The sequence below is a fragment of the Chiloscyllium plagiosum genome, unplaced genomic scaffold (genome assembly GCF_037043375.1).
Source record: "Chiloscyllium plagiosum isolate Xiang-an unplaced genomic scaffold, Cpla_swu_hap1 HiC_scaffold_4, whole genome shotgun sequence".
NCBI classification, from domain to species: Eukaryota; Metazoa; Chordata; class Chondrichthyes; order Orectolobiformes; family Hemiscylliidae; genus Chiloscyllium; species Chiloscyllium plagiosum.
The window spans coordinates 103,120,117-103,138,931 of record NW_028270142.1 but is presented as its reverse complement, the minus strand read 5'-3'; the positions used below and the strand labels follow the sequence as shown (position 1 = coordinate 103,138,931).

The 18,815-nt window shown below is 41.6% G+C and overlaps 1 long non-coding RNA gene across 2 annotated transcripts in view; it reads left to right on the top strand.

Annotated features, from left to right (window-relative positions):
• Window positions 1–18,815, top strand: part of LOC148150192 (uncharacterized) — a 192,924-nt gene that overhangs the window by 142,705 nt on the left and 31,404 nt on the right. The window contains exon 3 of one of the 2 annotated variants that reach the window (XR_015756851.1): window positions 3,796–3,873. The exons of the other annotated variant lie outside the window; for it this stretch is intronic. This is a non-coding gene — a long non-coding RNA (uncharacterized LOC148150192). The remainder of the gene's footprint in view (window positions 1–3,795; window positions 3,874–18,815) is intronic. 2 annotated transcript variants of the gene reach the window in all.

Genomic DNA, 18,815 nt, shown 5'->3' with positions numbered 1-18,815 from the left:
GGAAATGAGGAAACTGTTGAAGTCCACATTGATGCCCTGGGGTTGAAGTGTTCCGAGGCAGAAGATGAGGCGTTCTTCCTCCAGGCGTCTGGTGGCGAGGGAGCAGCGGTGAAGGAGGCCCAGGACCTCCATGTCCTTGGCAGAGTGGGAGGAGGAGTTGAAATGTTGGGCCACAGGGCGGTGTGGTTGATTGGTGCGGGTGTTCCAGAGATGTTCCCTTAAGCGTTCTGCTAGGAGGCGTCCAGTCTCCCCAATGTAGAGGAGACCGCATCTGGAGCAACAGATACAATAAATGATATTGGTGGATGTGCAGGTAAAACTTTGATAGATGTGGAAGGCTCCTTTAGGGCCTTGGATAGAGGTGAGGGAGGAGGTGTGGGTGCAGGTTTTGCAATTCCTGCGGTGGCAGGGGAAGGTGCCAGGATGGGAGGGTGGATTGTAGGGGGGCGTGCACCTGACCAGGTAGTCATGGAGGGAACCACCGCAACATCCTTGGATGCTGCCTGAACTGCTGTGCTTTTCCAGCACCACTAATCCAGAATCTGGTTTTCAGCATCTGCTGTCATTGTTTTTACCACCCTGACATCAGAAGGAGTCAAGTTGAGTAGGGAGTCAGTTTTTGCAGCAGTTGAATTTCTGAGTGCAGGTCTCATACAAGTCAGTATTCTCCGTTTGCATTAAGAAACTTACATTGAGTGTAAAGAAAATGCAAAATACTTTTTTTCAAATTTGCAAATATTATTTTGTTAAAGTTTCTGACTTCTTTGTGATGTAGAACTCAACACTGGCTTATTCTATATTTCAAACTGTGAACAGGTACACATAGCCGATTGATGTATAAGGAGGCTTGAAAAATAGAGCCAGCAATAAGCTAGTCTGATTTTGACTTTTCTACGCACTGCAACATTGAATATATTGCTGGCCAGTGATCTGGTTTCCAGCATCTGCAGTCATTGTTTTTACCTGGGCGTAGTTGTTGACAGGTCACATTAACATTGGCAGAAGAGCCATGGAACGCCTGGATACACTGTACAAGTGGGGTTCTGCCAAATTTCCACTGAAGTTGCATGAGCCAATCAAGAGACTCACTGAAGAAATGCCTGAAGGGAGTGACCAACAGAGGACATAACTTAAATACACAGGGTGAAACAAAAATTATCAAAAGCCATACACAAAAGATGCTACAGTCATTCATAATTCTTTATGAGCAAGTTTTAGAAAGGGCAATGCAGTCAAAATGTTTCCTTTAACATTTGATATGGTGCTTCTTGTCATCACATTCATAGGATAATTAAGCCAACTCCTGTAGTCATATTAGCATGTGTCAATCACTCTCTCAATTAATCTAAAACCACAGAGAAACCTAGTTTGAGACATCGATCACTTTGAAGTCCTATCCAGTAAACTTGTAGTGAAGTTGCAATTAAAAATATGACCAGTGCACGATCCAATGCTGTAATTGGGATGCTTTCATGAGCTGCCAGAAACTGTATGCTAGAATTACTGAACACATTGCAAATTATGAAGCTTACTTGGAACATTTGAAACTGTGGAGAATGGGGTAACAAGGAATTCTAACATCCATTACTAGGACTTACTGTTATAGTCTTCTGCATTGACCTTAATAGTGAAGGCTTAAACAAATAGGTGATATAAATAAGTAATTGTCATGCTGCATACTTTCTTCTTGTAAAAATGCTGTTAACTGTTTATCTTAAAGGCCTTTTCTCATTCTTCAAAGTCCAAAGTGCCATGCCCCAGAAATCCTTGACCATGAAGAAGGCCAGATGGCTGTCCCTGTGCCTCTGTTAATGCCTCCCTGAAACTAACAATGAGAAGGTTCATAAATGCAGTTTGGCTGAGTGTCTCACATTCCACTATCCTTCTGTCTTTGAAGAGATTTGTTTCCTCTGTTTAACACCACTTTTGATGGATCATTTGATATTTGGAACTCACTGCACAGCGAAATCAAAGTAATGAATCAAAGTAGTTGCTATTTCATAGGTGCAGTGCATTCGTGTGTATGCATACTAATTACCCTATAATGTGCACTTTGCTTCATTTCAAAACTCTTAAATAATCAGGGGTTACAAACAGTCAATGTGTAGAAGAATGCATCTTCAAGAAAATGGGAGTGCATTGTAAGGGTGGTGGTTGGGAAGGGGAGCTTATTTATGAGAATTCTTTAGTTTCAACATTTTCATTGCTCTTAAATAGCTGAGCAGCTTAAAGTTGTACAGTCTCATTTATATAACTAATGTCTTCTGTACATCCACTGCATGTCTTTACCATGCTGAAACAAGTATATGCTGCTGAATAAGGACATAAAATTATGATAATTTCATTCTTCAGCTGAGGAACCATTAAAGAATCAAGAAGCCTGAAGCACATCTTCGTCTAGAACTTCATATTTATCAAAGCTCATTCGTTTATGATTCAAGCAGTGAAGGATTGGCAGAGTTACAGATTTGTCAATTTCAGTGCATTAAGCAATACAAAAATATTTAGACAGAAAAGCGACAAAATACTGTCAGTGACATTGTTTTCTTGCAATTCATTGTTGTCTTTGCAAAATGAGACATTTGACAAGTTGAGCAAAGCAAATGCATGTTCTTTGCTTCCATGCTTAACAATCTCATCGACAGCTGTTTTCAATCCATGAAAGTAAGTACACCACACCTTACTGATAGCTACCCTTCAAATATTCCATTCTCTTTGCTCCACACAATAGGCTGGCAGGTTTCTTCACTGTATGTAAAACTGTTATACCTTCAGATTAGGTTACACTCGAAAGAAACTGGTTATCACATCTGATCTGGCACTATGAGTTGTGATCATTAAATTATATTTATTTACCATATTTCAGTCCCTGGAGTAGATCAGCTTTGCACAAATTAGTTTCATATTGCTAAATTATAAGGAAAAATAACATTAGGAGGTAAGCCTATGTTAGAAAAACAGAAAATCACTCAGGCTGTAGGACCAGAAATTATTTCTAATCAAGGATTATGAGGTTAATTTCTCAAAAAAATCTTTTCCACATTCCACTGTTAAATTTTCAGATAGAAATTGGTTTAAGCCTATTTTCATGTCCAAGATCTCATGGAAATAAATAACTTCTTTACTGATTCATCTGACTAATATAACCAGAATAGACAGGCTGCCTGTGCTATTCACACTGTTCAGTGGCACCTTGTGTAAAGCAGCCATTAATATATTTTGTTCGTATCATTTAAATATAGGTTTCACCTTGTGAAGTGCAATGTTAATTCTGGTTGTGGCTGAAGATTGACAACAGAGAGAGGGGAGAACTTCAATGACTTCTCTGATATTACATTTGAACTAATGGTTAGAGGTTAGCAGGAGGAGGAATATCTTTCATCACTAGGTAGATGTAGATATCAAGACAAGCTGCTTGGCAGTAATGAGCAACGTCAACTGAGCAGGTGAATCTAAGAAGGGTAACCTCAGAAGCCTAGCTTAAGTAAGGTTCCCAAATTCATTTCCCCCATCACTCTTCAATTGGCCATGCATTAATTATTTCCCTAGATGTCAACATTCATAACCCTTACTTCCTCCATCATCAGCACTCTTCTCCAATCACTGCAGCATACTTCACTGAACCTCCTTCAGTTCCTATTGTAGCATTCGGCACTCCTCTTTCCCCAATAATCCATCTGATTTCCTCTGATCTCTGCCATGTTAGACACAGCAGCAATATTGTACTCTAACGGGCACATCTTCAAATCATTTCATTACATAGCATTGATGCACATTTGCTTTCTTGCAGGACAGGCTTGTGCAGATGGAATGGAGCAGGCAGGAGGAGAAACATTTTCATCCATTTGCTGATATGCTGTACAAATGGGAAGGGTAGGTATGTGGGCTGGCAGGAGTGAAGATGAAGGGCAGACCACAGAAAATTGTATGCAATCTTTCTCTTGCTCTTTTCTCCTTTCAGTCTCACCTGTATCTATTGCATGTGACAAAATGCTGCATTCACCTGAGTCTGCTTACTCATGCCATTAAATGATAGGCCTTGTCTTTTTGTTCTGTTTTGGCTCCAGAAAGTCCACACAGGTCTCAGGGAGTTCAAAGGAAGAGGTTAGTTTCGCAAAGCAGAAAGCATAACTCTCACTTACACCTGCATATTTATTCCTGTGCAATTCAGATTGTGAATTAAAAGGCTCTGAGAGTTAGGAGAATTATGAATTAGCAAATTTACCTCAGCTAATGTCCTTCGAGCTTCAAAGGTAATTCTACTTTGCAAGCATATATTGGGTGTTACAATCCTGCCACTGACTGTAATGCTGTCTCAGTCTGTGCCTGGTGTACAAGTTGTTGATTCTCCAATGAATCTTCCAAAGTGCACTCACTTAAAGAAATTTATGATCCTAGAAATCTAAAAACAATGTACTAAATATTTGATAGAACGTGAAGCAGATCATTTGGCCCACAAAGCCTGTTGTAACTCTTCTGAAGAGCAATACAATTCATGTTACCTTGGTGTCATATTTATTCTTTAAACAGTTCAACAACTCCCTGTACAAGGTTAGTATTAAATCTACATCTACTGGCCTTTCAGTGAATTCCACTTCATGAGAAATTGCTGTCAAAACTTATTTTTCCCTCATGTCCTCTCTTTTCCTAATTACTTTTAATTTGTGTCCCCTGGTTATCCAACTCTCCTACCAAAAAGGAAGCAGTTTCTCTTTATTTACACTATAAAAAGCCATTTATGATATTAAACAAATCTATCACATTTCTTGCTTCAGGGAGAACCCAAATTTCTCCCGTTTATCTACGTAACTGAAGTTTTTTCATTCCAAATCACATTCTAATAGCTCTCCTTTATACTTTGTATAAGGCCTTGACATTCTTCTGAAATTGGCTGTCGTAAATCAGTCTGGTCTAAATCTTTCAGCCAGAAGATATCGTAAATTGATAAAAGTTACTGAGATTCTTGGGAGGCCATCATTGCAGCTATTGGGATTTAATAATAAATTTGGAATATTAAAAACTAGTCTGATCTATATGTAATTCAAGATTCACAGCAATTCGATTGATTCTAAACTGGTCTCTGCGATGACCAGGCAAACCACTTAATTGTACTAAACTGGAATGAAATCAGATGAACCATTCTGCATCAAAGCAGGCACCAAAAATGACACGAATGCCCTCACCAGTCAAATATGCAGATTCCTGCTTACTAATGTTCAAGCAAGAAGACTATATTCACACTCACAGAATCACAGTTTCTCAGCTTTTCCTAGGACCATTCTGTTTATCGTGTTCCACTGTTAGGACAGACACAGCAGAGATGGCAGCACAGAGGTTTGTAGTTTGGGGGGAATTACCCTGGCAGTCCATGACTCTGACCCCCTGAGTCTCATAGAATGAAGCTGAAAATGTGTTGCTAGAAAAGGGCAGCAGGTCAGGCAGCATCCAAGGAGCAGGAGATTCGATGTTTCAGGCATGAACCCTTCTTCAGGAATCCTCTTACAAGGAAATTTAACCTACTGCGAATCCTCTTACAAGGATGCCTTCCTTGAAGAAGCTCTCTTCCTCCCTCTTCTCCTGCTCCTTGGATGCTGCCTGACCTGCTGCGCTTTTCCAGCAACACATTTTCAGCTCTGATCTCCAGCATCTGCAGTCCTCACTTTCTCATAGAATGAAGTCAAACATGGGCAAGAAAACACGTTGATTACTACTTACTGCCCTCCATTCACTAATGAGTCAGTGCTCTTCCATCATATGGAGTATTAGAGAGTGCATGACATGCATTACAGCACTCTATGAAAGAGATGTTACTGGAGTGAGAGGACTTTCAAAGTTGTTCTTTCTCTGCTTCATATTAACTATCTGTTGTTTCTTTCTATTCAACATAATGTGATCTTTTGTATCATTGATGTATAGATACACTCAAGAGTGAACTCTTTAGTGTGTATGCCTTAAATCTGGAACAATGTCAAAAGACAAAGTTAAGGGCAGGCTACCTAAATGACGATATTTCCATCAAGATCTGAAGATCTAAAGTTAGGAATAGAGATAAATGTCACTATATAACCGATTTTACAAAAACATGGTGACCCAAGACTGGGAATGGAGTATTTAATGATATTTGATGTTTAGGAAGGACAGACAAGAAATGAATAAAACAATGAACTGAAGATGCTGGAGATATGCAACAGCCAAATGCAGAATTTGCTGGAAAAACGCAGCAGGGCTGGCTGCATCTGTGGAGCGTAAACAGAGTTAACATTTCAAGTCGAGTGACCCTTGAACAGAAGAAGGAAAGGGAGGTTGAGTTTCACTGACAGGAGCGGGGATTAGTACATTATTAGTAAGGAAGGATCTCAGAACAGGAGATCAAAATGTGGAATCTGTTCGAAGAGACGAGAAAATACTAAGGGGCAGCAAACGTTGGTCGAACATTCATATATTTGTCCTGAGGAGCTCAAGACAAAATGCTTCAGTGGCAGTATGTCTCATAATATAAGCATTTGGCTGAAAAGAAAACTAAGATTATCTCAAGCGCTATCCTTCCCAAAATGACTTTCTATAAAAAAACAGAGCAGGACCATATTAAAATGCTTTCTGGGTAATCCAAGATGGAGGATGGGAAAAAATTGTGGCTGTAAGAGTTGCTCCTTTTTGAGGTATTGTAGGTATTGGAGGTGATGTCCTCAAATTGCATTGTTTTGGAACTTTGGAGAAAAAACAGCAAAAACAACGGCACTTTTAAAAGGGAGAAGGACAGACAAAAGACATCACATGGTTAGTGAAGGAGAGAGAGAAAGAAACCTACACTACTAACTGACACAACAATGAATCTGTGCAGTTACTGCCTTTGTTACTTGAATTCATGTATCTCTGGACATTGGAGTGCGTCTGGGAAAACTTAACAAACAGCGAAATTTACAACTGACCTTGGAGGAACCTATGTGGGAGAGCTCACAAAACAGGAACAGATACGTGCATAGTTTTTAATGTGTAACATTGCTGTAAGTCTACAGTAGTGAGTAGAGTGGATTCTTTTTTGATTATATGTTCAATTGAAATCTGTCTCTTGATTAAATTTTATAAATATAAACCAAAAGTACTAAGTTAGCCTGGAAGACTTTTTTAAGGTAAAAAGACGGTGCTATTTTCTGGGTCTGTATATTGTTAAGGAGCAAAGATGTCCTTTAATAGAGTGATGTCAGATGTGGGAGTTTAGGGAGAGTTTCCATGTTACTGAGGATTATGTCTGCAGAAAGTGTCTTTGGTTGTGAATCCTTATATATCGAATAGATTGGTTGGAGAAACAGTTAGAGGTAATGAGCTGGGGTGTGACGGACGGCAGTTTTAGGAAGGGAGAAAAACTGCAGATACAGTCAGATGGATGGGTTAACTGCAGGAAAGGTAGGAGAGAGAAGCAGGTGGTGCAGGAGTCTTCTGTGGCTATCCCCATTTCAAACAAGTATGCTGTTTTGGAAAATGTAGGACTCTCAGTGGAACATAGCATGAACAGCCAAGTTTCTGTATCAAGACAGGCTCTAATGTAATGAGAGATATGTTGGATTTCAAGAGATTGATTGTGTTAGGGAACTCTCTAGTCCGAGGTACAGACAAACATTTCTGCGGCCAGCAGCAAAAAAATTACAATGATGTGTTGCCTCCCTGGTGCCAGGATCAAGGATGTCTCAGAGAGGGTTCAGAATGTTCTCAAAGGAGAGAGGCACCAACAGGAGGTTATTGTGCACATTGGAACCAATAACATAGGAAGGAAAAAGGATGAGATTCTGAAGGGAGAATATAAAAAGTTAGGCAGGAATTTACAAAGCAGGTCCTCAGGGGTAGTAATACCTGGATTACTCCCAGTGCTACGAGCTAGTGAGGGTATGAATAGGAGGATAGAGCAGGTGAATGAATGGCTGAGGACCTGGTGCATGGGAAAAGGGTTCACATTTTGGATCACTGGAATCTCTTCTGGGGTAGAAGTGACCTGTAGAAGAAGGATGGATTGCACCTGATTTGGAAGGGAACTATATACTGGCAGGGAGATTTGCTGGAGCTATTTGTGAGGATTCAAACTAATAATGTTGGGAGTGTGTGGGGGAGCCAGGGAAACAAGGGAAATAGTGAGGAAAGAGATCAATCTGAGACTGGTACAGTTGGAAAAAAGAGTGAGTTAAACAATCAGGGCAGGCAGGGACAAAGCAGACAATAAGTTAGGACTGATAAATTAAACTGCATTTACTTCAATACAAGAGGCCCAATAGGGAAGGCAAATGAACTCAGGGTATGGTTAGGAGAATGGGACTGGGATATCATAGCAATTACAGAAATGTGGCTCATGGATGGACAGACCTGGCAGCTTAATGTTCCAGGATACAAATGTTATAGGAAGGATAGAAAGGGGGCAAGAAAGGAGAGGGAAGTGGCATTTTTGATAAGGGATAGCATTACCACTGTACTTAGGGAGGATATTCCTGGGAATACATCCAGGGAAGTTATCTGGTTGGAACTGAGAAATAAGAAAGGGATGGTCATGTTATTAGGATTGTATTATAAACCCCCTACTAGTCAGCAGGAAATTGAGAAACAAATTTGTAAGGAGATTTCAGGAACTGGCAATGTACTAAGGGTTTAGATGGAGAAGAATTTGTAAAGTGTGTACAAGAGAATTTTCTGAGTCAGTATGTGGATGTACCTACGAGAGAAGGTGCAAAACTTGACCTACTCTTGGGAAATAAGGCAAGACAGGTGACAGGTGTCAGTGGGGAGCACTTTAGGATCAAAGACCATAATTTTATTAGTTTTAAAATAGTGATGCAAAAGGATGGATGGGATCTAAAAGGTGAAGTTCTACATTGGAGGGAGGTTCATTTTGACTGTATTAGGCAAGAACTTTCAAAAGCTGATCAGGGACGGCTGGAAAATGGGAAGCTTTCAGAAATGAGATAACAAGAGTCCAGACAAAGTATATTCCTGTTAGAGTGAAAGGAAAGACTGGTAAGTGTTGAGAAATTGGGGTTTTTTGTTAAGAAAAAGAAGGAAGCATATGCCAGGTATAGACAGGAGACCGCAAGTGAATCCTTAGAAGAGTGTAAAGGCAGTAGGACTATACAGTACTTAAGTGGGAAATTAGGAGGGCAAAATGGTGACATGAGATAGCTTTGGCAAATAGGTTAATCAGAATCCCAAGAGTTTTATAAATACATCAAGGATAAAAGGGTAAATAGGGAGAGAATAGGGCCTATCAAAGATCAGCAAAGCAGCCTAAGTGTGGAGCCACAGGAGATGGGGGAGATACTAAATGAATATGTTGCACCAGTGTTCACTGCGAAGAGGGATATGTAAGATATAGAATATGGGGAAATAGATGGTGATATCTTGAAAAATGTCCACATTACAGAGGAGGAAATGCTGGATGACTTGAAACGTATAAAAGTGGATAAATCCCCAGAATCTGATCAGGTGTATCCGAGAACTCTGGGAAGCTAGGGAAGTGATTGCTGGGCCCCTTGCTGAGATAATTGTATCATTGATAGTCACAGGAGAGGTGCTGGAAGACTAGAGGTTGGCTAACGTAGTGCCACCAATTAAGAAAGGTGGTAAGGAAATAACTATGGAACAGTCAACCTGATGTCAGTGCTGTGCAAGCTGCTGGAGAAGGTCCTGAGGGACAGGAAAGGCAAGGACTGATTAAGGATAGTCAACATGGCTTTGTGCTTGGGAAATATTATCTCAAAAACTTGATTGAGTTTTTTGAACAAGTAACAAAGAAGGCAGGGCAGTGGACGTGATTTATACGGACTTCAGTGTGCTGTTTGACAAGGTTCTCCATGAGAGACTGGTTAGCAAGGTTAAATCCCATGGAATATAGGGAGAACTAGCCATTTGATTACAGAAGACAAGGGATGGTGATAGAGGGTTGCCTTTCAGATGGGATGACTGTGACCAGTGACATGCCACAAAGATCGGTGCTGGATCCACTATTTTTTGTCATTTATATAAATGATTTGGATGTGAGCATAAAAGTTAGTAGGTTTGCAGATGACACCAAAATTGGAGCTGTAGTGGACAGCGAAGAAGGTTACCTCAAAGTACAATGGGATCTTAATCAGATGGGCCAATTGGCTGAGGAGTGGCAGATGAACTTTAGATAAATGTGAAGTGCTGCATTTTGGAAAAGCAAATCAGAGCAGGACTTATACACATGATGGTAAGGTCCTAGGGAGTGTTGCAGAACCACGAGACTTTGGAGTGCAGGTTCATAGTTCCTTGAAAGTAGAGTTGCTGGCAGATAGGATAGTGAAGAAGGTGTTTGGTATGCTTTCCTTTATTGGTCAGAGTATTGAGTACAGGAGTTGGGAGGTCATGTTGTGGCTGTACACGACATTGGTTAGGCCACTTTTGAAATATTGTGTGCAATTCTGGTCTTCTTCCTTTCAGAAGGATGTTGTGAAACTTGAAAGGGTTTAGAAAAGATTTACAAGGATGTTGCCAGGGTTGGAGGATTTGAGCTAAATGGAGAAGCTGAATGGGCTGGAGCTTTTTCCTGGAGCGTCAGAAACTGAGGGATGACCTTATAGAGGTTTATAAAATCATGAGAGGTTTGGACAGTCTTTTCCATGAGGTAGGGGAGTCCATAACTAGAGGGCATAGGTTCAGGGTGAGAGGGGAAAGATATAAAAGGACCTAAGAGGTGGAGGCTAGTATAATTGTAGCCTTTAAAAGGCATCTGAATGGGTATATAAATAGGAAGGGTTTGGAGGATATGGGTCAGGTTCTGGCAAATGAGACAAGATTGGGTTGGGATAGCGGGTCAGCATGGGCCGAAGGGTCTGTTTCCGTGCTGTACATCTCTCTGACTCTGTGACTCTAAGTTGTTTATCGCTCACCAAATAGTAGTGGCCATGTGAGGCGTGGTATAAATCAGGAGATGTAAGAAGCTTTTCACATATTCATTACTGTAACCGTGGATAACTTTAATTGGCATGTGGATGGGGTAAACCAACTGAGCACTAAATCTGGAGGATGGTTTTTTGGAGTAGCATGTTGAACAGCCAGCAAAAGGATAGTCTTATTTTCAATCTACATTATACAAGGGCTACATAGAAACCAGGGCTAATTACAAATCTTAAGTCCTTTCAGTGAAGAGTTACCAGAATTTGATCAAATTTTACAGTATATTCAAGAAGGAGGTAGTTAAATCTGAAACATTTGAACAAGGAAAGCCATCAAATTATGAGGCACAAGCTAGCTGAATTCGATTGGGAGAATGCATTAAAAGCCATGAACGCATATAGGCAATGGACAGTCTTTATGGAATTATTACATGTCTTGCCGTAATTATATATTCATTCAATGTGTAAAAACACAAAAAAGATCTGTTAATCATGTCTGACAAAAAATTTAAGTATTGTATAAGATTAAAAGAAAAGGCTGACAAAGTCACCAGAAATAGTAATAGATCCGAGAATTTGGGAAGTTTTTGGAATATATCGAAAGAGAATTAAGAAACTGATAAGGAAAAGGAGAATAGGATATAAATATAAGCAGCATCTGCAGTCCTCACTTTCTGCTAGTCATTAAAAGCTGAGTCAAGAGAATTTATAATGGAAAATATTGAAATGGCAAAGAAGGTAAATTATTAGGGTTTTTTTGTCATTTTACACTGAGGAAAATAAAAGGCGTCTCCCAGAATTAAACATCCAAGTGATTCCGGAGAATTAGTACTGGAAAAAGCTAAGGGACTGAAACTTGCAAAGTCCCCAGGTCCTGACAGTGTCATCCCAGTTTTGAAGGAGGTGGCTATCAAGATAGTTTATTAATAGGAGCATCAATGGAGATGGGGAAAATGCAGGAAAGTGGATGTGGGGAATGTCAGACCAGCCATGATCTTATCGATTGGCAAGGTCGGCCTAAGGGAGCAAACAGCCTTCCCCTGTTCCTAGTTTAATGGTCTTAAGGTAATGCTTTAATAATCATCTTCTAAAACGTAATGTCAAGAAATAGCTGGAAGCATTAGTTAAGGCAAAGGCTATGGGCCATAACAAGATGGCAGCAGTAATACTGAAGACTTGTGCTCCATTGCTCGCTGCTTCCCTGATCCTCTGTACCAGTACATGTATACAATTGGTATCTGCCTGACAATGTGAAAAATTGTCTAGGTATGTTCTGTCCAAAAAAAAAAGCAAGGCAAATCCAACCTATGTAAGAATTTCAGGTTCTTTTTTTGGAATTTGGAATGTGATGTTGCAGAGAATGAATTGATTTGTTTATATAACATAAAGAAAAAGTGGAACTCTGTGGTGTTCACTAATTGGCTATACAAAGGCACGTAATGTTCAAAGAAGCTGGATTTGATATTTTTGCAATGTTAGCTGGTACCAGGTACATTTGGGTAAAAAGAAAACTGCCCAGCAACAACATTTAAATTTGTTTCAAATTGCAGTTTTGTCACAGAACTGAGAAGAGAGTTATTGTAATCAAACCTCTGAGAGCTGACAAGCAAATACACGTTTTACTCTCTGTCTCTCTCGCTGTCTGTGAGTGGGAGAAAACCAACATAACAGGTTTTGAAAAGAAGAACTTATAACTCAAGCTTAATCTAGAACCTGGTTTCTGAATTCAGGATAACTATGATTGACAACAATATAATCTCATCAAAGAAAGAATCAAAAGAACTGCAAGAGCGTCACCTCATTCCATCCTTATAGTTTGGACTTTTGATCTTCACAATTTGTTCCTTTTTGCCTGTGTCTTCCACCAATACTTCTGTCAAACTGTTTGCCTTGTCCATCCAATTTGTGAATGAACATGTGTTTTTGAGTTTAAAGTGGGTATAGTTTAAGATTGCATGTCAGAAATGAACAAGCCATTTTAGATTAGATTACTTAAAGTGTGGAAACAGGCCCTTCGGCCCAACAAGTCCACACCGACCCGCCGAAGCGCAACCCACCCAGACCCATTCCCCTACATTTACCCCTGCCCCTAACACTACGGGCAATTTAACGTGGCCAATTCACCTAACCTGCACATATTTGGACTGTGGGAGGAAACCGGAGCACCCGGAGGAAACCCACACAGACACGGGGAGAATGTGCAAATTTTACACAAGTTAAAGCATAAATAAGGTACTGACTAAGGAGCTTTGGTGAATTTCTGCAGTACCACTTGTAGATGGTATACACTGCTGCTGCTGCTGCTGAGCATCGGTGGAAGATGGACTGAATGTTTGCCGACATCATGCTTATCAAGCAGACTGCTTTGTCCTGGATAATATCAAGTTTCTTGAGTGACGCTGGAGCTGCATTCCTCCAGGCAAGTGTGGCTTATTCCATCCAACTCCTGATTATTGTCTTGTAGATGATGACATCTATGAACTCTTGCAAGATTAAAGTAATTGGGAATCAGCAGTGGAGATATGGTTGGAATCATACCTAGCACAAAGGAAGATGGGGCCAATCACCCCTGTCCCAGGACATCACTACCAGAGTTCTTCAGGGCATTGTCATGATCCCAAATACTTTCAGCTGCTTCATAAATCACCTTCCGTTATTATAAAATCATAAGTACTGATAATTGTAGTAGCATTCGTGTCTGTTTCAACATTTGTTTATCCTCAGGTCGTCTGTCTAATGCAATAGGATCTGGACAACATTCACATTTAGGCTGATAACTGGCAAGTTACACTAAATATCAGGTAATGACCATCTATAATAAGAGAGAACCTAACCACTGCCTCTTGACATTCAATAGCATTACCATTACTGAATACCTGATTATCAATGTGCTGGGGATTGCCATTGGCCAGACACTGAACTGGACCAGTTATATAACTACTGTGGCTCCAAGAGCTGATAAGAGGCTAGCAATCTTGCAGCAAGTAACTCACCTCCTGACTCCCCAAACTCTGTCCACCATCTACAAGGCACAGGTCAGGAATGTGATAGAGTACTCCCAAGTGCATGAATGTGTGTGGCTGGCTAACAAGAAGCAAAGAATGGGAATAAATGGGTCTTTTTCAGGTTGACAAGATGTAATGAGTAGTGTACTGCAGGAATTGGGGCTGGGACTTCAACTATTTACAACTTATTTAAATGACTTTGATGTAAGGTAGTACAGAGATGGGGAGGAAAGTAAACTGTGAAGAACTAACAAGGAGGTTACAAAAAAGATATTAGTAGGTTAAATGTGAAGGAAAAGATGAGGCAAATAGAATATAATGTGAGAAAAGTTGAAATTGTCCATTTTGCCAAAATGAATAAAAAAGAAACACACATATAAATGGTGAGAGATTGTAGGGCTTTAGCCATGTGGCCTCAGCATTGAGCCGAACACATGGCATCTGCAGCAAGGAGTTAAATATGTCTGAAATTCTTCAGGGAATCATCCATAGTGAAATCTATGGGGGTGTCTGTCAGTCAGGGAGACCCTGCATGGTTAGTCAAGGGTAGCGTTCAATACAGGTTTGTGACTCCGACCATGGTCAGGCAGCCATTCAGGTGTCATTGACAGGGAGGACTGTGTCTTCTGTGTCCAGGAAGTGAGTCATGCTCAGTCTTTTGTCTCTACGAGGGACGGATACACATTTGTGTCCATCCACCAAGGGTCTAGACAGGTGAGGGCAGGTCAGGTGACTGTAGGGTCTAGGCAACCACTGTCCTGTTGCTTTTGCTCACAGGGATTAGGGGCTGGGGGAAGAGGTGCTTGGGAAGAGGGGCTGAGGGTAGGTAAGGACACATGTAGGTTGTTGGAGTCGCATGTGCATAGCTTGGAGATGTGTAAAGTCTGTGGAGTTGATGGAGTGGGCAGGTAAAGCAGAGAGTCATGTTGGAGGTCTCAACACCGTGTTAACCCTGAAGCTAAAGGGCACTGACAGAGGACCATTTCCTGTTGTTTCCTCTTGAAACAGATGAATAGACAGCAACATTGAAGAGAGCACTGCAAAGGGAATCCCAATGAGCGAGATACGTGAGGCAACTTGTGAGGGAAGGGCTTGCATCTGAAGCCAGTCACTGCATGTTCATAGGAGAACAACATAGGCTTTCAACACACATCTTCTTGGTCTCTACCCCACCAACCCCCTTATTAACATTGGCCATCTTAGTTGCATCTTCCTGTTGCCATCTTGACTGGGGAACTCCCTCAGATGTACATTCCTGTACAGTCTCGCTCATCCAGCCAGCCAAACTGTAGGCAAAGATTGGTGGGGTGGGGGAGGACAACCTAAGATATCGGAGTGAACGTTACCTTGCGAATGCACATTTTTTATTTGGTGCTCATTATACAATCTCAAACATTGCTCGCAGTCTGGTCCTCACCCCTCATGCTTTTATCTGGAAGCTCCATTGCAGTCAATTCGGAGTAGATACTATAATCAAAAAATCTGATTCAGAGTGTCACTCAGGCCCTCTTTCCCAGCCTGCTTCACAATGGTTGTGATTGCTGCACAATCCTCCCAGCACTAGAACGAGGGGACTCTGTTCAGGAATGAGGGGTCAAACATTTAAAACAGACATTATGCAATTCTCTTTCCCTCAGAAGGTTCTGTATCTTTGGAACTTTATTCCTAAAATAGCTGGTGGATGCAGAGTCCTTCAGTATTTTTAAAGCAAAATTAGACAGATTCTTGTCAAAGAAGAGGGTAAAAGGTTATTAGGATTATGAGGATAGGAGATCACAATCACATCAGGCAGATAGAGTCATACAGTCATGCAGCACAGAAACAGAACTTTCGGTCCAACGCATCCACACTGATCAGTTAACCTAATTGGACCTAATCCCATTTGCCAGCATATGTCCTTTATCCCTCTAACCCTTCCTATTCATTACCCATCCATAGAGCCATAGTCCAACCTGTCCATGCCGACCAGATATCCCAACCCAATCTAGTCCCACCTGCTAGCACCCGGCCCATATACCTCCAAACCCTTCCTATTCATATACCCATCCAAATGCCTCTTAAATGTTGCAATTGTACCAGCCTTCACCACTTCCTCTGGCAGCTCATTCCATACACGTACTATCCTTTGCGTGAAAAAGTTGCCCCTCAGGTCTCTTTTATATCTTTTCCCTCTCACCCTAAACCTATGCCCTCTAGTTCTGGACTCCCCGATCCCAGGGAAAAGACTTTGTCTATTTATCCTATCCATGCCCCTCATAATTTTGTAAACCCCTATTAGGTCACCCCTCGGCCTCCGACACTCCAGGGAAAACAGCCACAGCCTGTTCAGCCTCTCCCTGTAGCTCAGATCCTCCAACCTTGGCAACATCCAGGGTTGTAAATTTTTTCTGAACCCTTTCAAGTTTCACAATATCTTTCCGATAGGAAAGAGACCAGAATTGGACGCAATATTCCACCAGTGGCCTAACCCAATGTCGTGTACAGCCGTAACATGACCTCCCAACTCCTGAACTCCTGGTCGGATACTTGGTAGTGTGGATGAGCAGAGGGATCTTGGTGTCCATGTACACAGATCTCTGAAAGTTGCCACCCAGGTAAATAGTGCGGTGAGGAAGGCATATGGCGTACTGGCTTTTATTGGTAGAGGAATTGAGTTCCGGAGTCCTGAGGTCATGATGCAGTTGTATAAGACTCTGGTACGGCCGCATCTGGAATATTGTGTGCAGTTTTGGTCGCCATACTATAGGAAGGATGTGGAGGCATTGGAACGGGTGCAGAGGAGGTTTACCAGGATGTTGCCTGGTATGGAAGGAAAATCGTATGAGGAAAGACTGAGGCACTTGGGGCTGTTTTCACTAGAGAAAAGAAGGTTTAGGGGTGACTTGATTGAGGTGTACAAGATGATTAGGGGGTTAGATAGGGTCGACAGTATGAACCTTTTCCCGCGTATTGAGTCGGGTATTACAAGGGGGCATAGCTTTAAATTAAGGGGGGGTAGATATAGGACTGATGTTAGGGGTAGGTTCTTCACTCAGCGAGTCGTTAGTTCATGGAATGCCCTGCCAGTAACAGTGGTGGACTCTCCCTCTTTATGGGCATTTAAGAGGGCATTGGATAGGTATATGGAGGATAGTGGGTTAGTGTAGTTTAGGTGGGCTTGGATCGGCGCAACATCGAGGGCCCAAGGGCCTGTACTGCGCTGTATTCTTCTATGTTCTATGTTCTATGTTCTAACTCAATACTCTGACCAATAAAGGAAAGCATACCAAACGCCTTCTTCACTAACCTATCTACCTGCGACTCCACTTTCAAGGAGCTATGAAACTGCACTCCAAGGTCTCCTTGTTCAGCAACACTCTCTAGGACCTTACCATTAAGTGTATAAGTCCTGCTAAGATTTGCTTTCCCAAAAATGCAGCACCTCGCATTTATCTGAATTAAACACTATCTGCCACTTCTCAGCCCATTGGCCCATCTGATCAAGATCTCATTGTAATCTGAGGTAATCCTCTTCACTGTCCTCTACATCTCCACGTTTGGTGTCATCTGCAAACTTACTAACTGTACCTTTTATGCTCGCATCCAAATCATTTATGTAAATGACAAAAAGTAGAGGGCCCAGCTCTGATCCTTGTGGCACTCCACTGGTCAAAGGCCTCCAATCTGAAAAACAACCCTCCACCACCACCCTCTGTCTTCTACCTTTGAGCCAGTTCTGTATCCAAATGGCTCGTTCTCCCTGTATTCCATGAGATTTAACCTTGCTAATCAGTCTCCCATGGGAAACCTTGTCGAACGCCTTACTGAAGCCCATATAGATCACATCTACTGCTCTGACCTCATCAATCTTCTTTGTTACGTCTTCAAAAAACTCAGTCAAGTTTGTGAGACATGATTTCCCATGCACAAAGCCATGTTGACTATCCCAAATCAGTCCTTGCCTTTCCAAATACATGTACATCCTGTCTCTCAGGATTCCCTCCAACAACTTGCCTACCACCGAGGTCAGGCTCACCAGTCTATAGTTCCCTGGCTTGTCTTTACCGCCCTTCTTAAACAGTGGCACCATGTTTACCGACCTACAGTCTTTCGGCACCTCATCTGTGACTATCGATGATACAAATATCTCAGCAAGAGGCCCAGCAATCACTTCCCTAGCTTCCCACAGAGTTCTCGGGTACACCTGATCAGGTCCTGGCGATTAATCCAGCTTTAACCGTTTCAACACATCCAGCACTTCCTCCTCTGTAATCTTGACATTTTGCAAGATGTCACCATCTAGTTCCCTACAGTCTATATCAGATGCCTTTTAAATGTGGTAATTGTACCTGCCTTCACCACCTCCTCGAGCAGTTCATTCCATACGTGCACCACCCTCTGCGTGAAAATGTTACCCTTCTTAAATCTTTCCCCTCCCATCTTAAGGTTTTCAGCAACTAGGTGAAAGTGAGGACTTGCAGATGCTGAAGAATCAGAGTCGAAAAGTGTGGCGCTGGAAAAATGTACCAGATCAGCCAGCATCCGAGGAGCAGGAGAGTCGACTTTTAGGGCATAAGCTCTTCCTCAGGAATTTAGACTCTCCTATCTTAGGAAAAAGACCCTGGCTACTCACCTTATCATGTCCCTCATGATTTTTTAAACCTCTATATGATCACCCCTCAGCCTCCAACACTCCAGCGAAATAACCCCAGCCTATTCAGCTTCTTCTTACAATTCAGATTATACAGTCCCAATTACCATCCTTGTAAATCTTTTCTGCACCCTTTCAAGTTTAACAACATCTTTCTTAAAAGAAGGTGATCAGGATTGTATTAAAAGTAGCCTCACCAATATCCTGTACAGTTGCAACATGACCTCCTAAATCCTATACTCAGTGTTCTGACCAATAAGGCAAGCATGTTAAGTGCCATCTGCA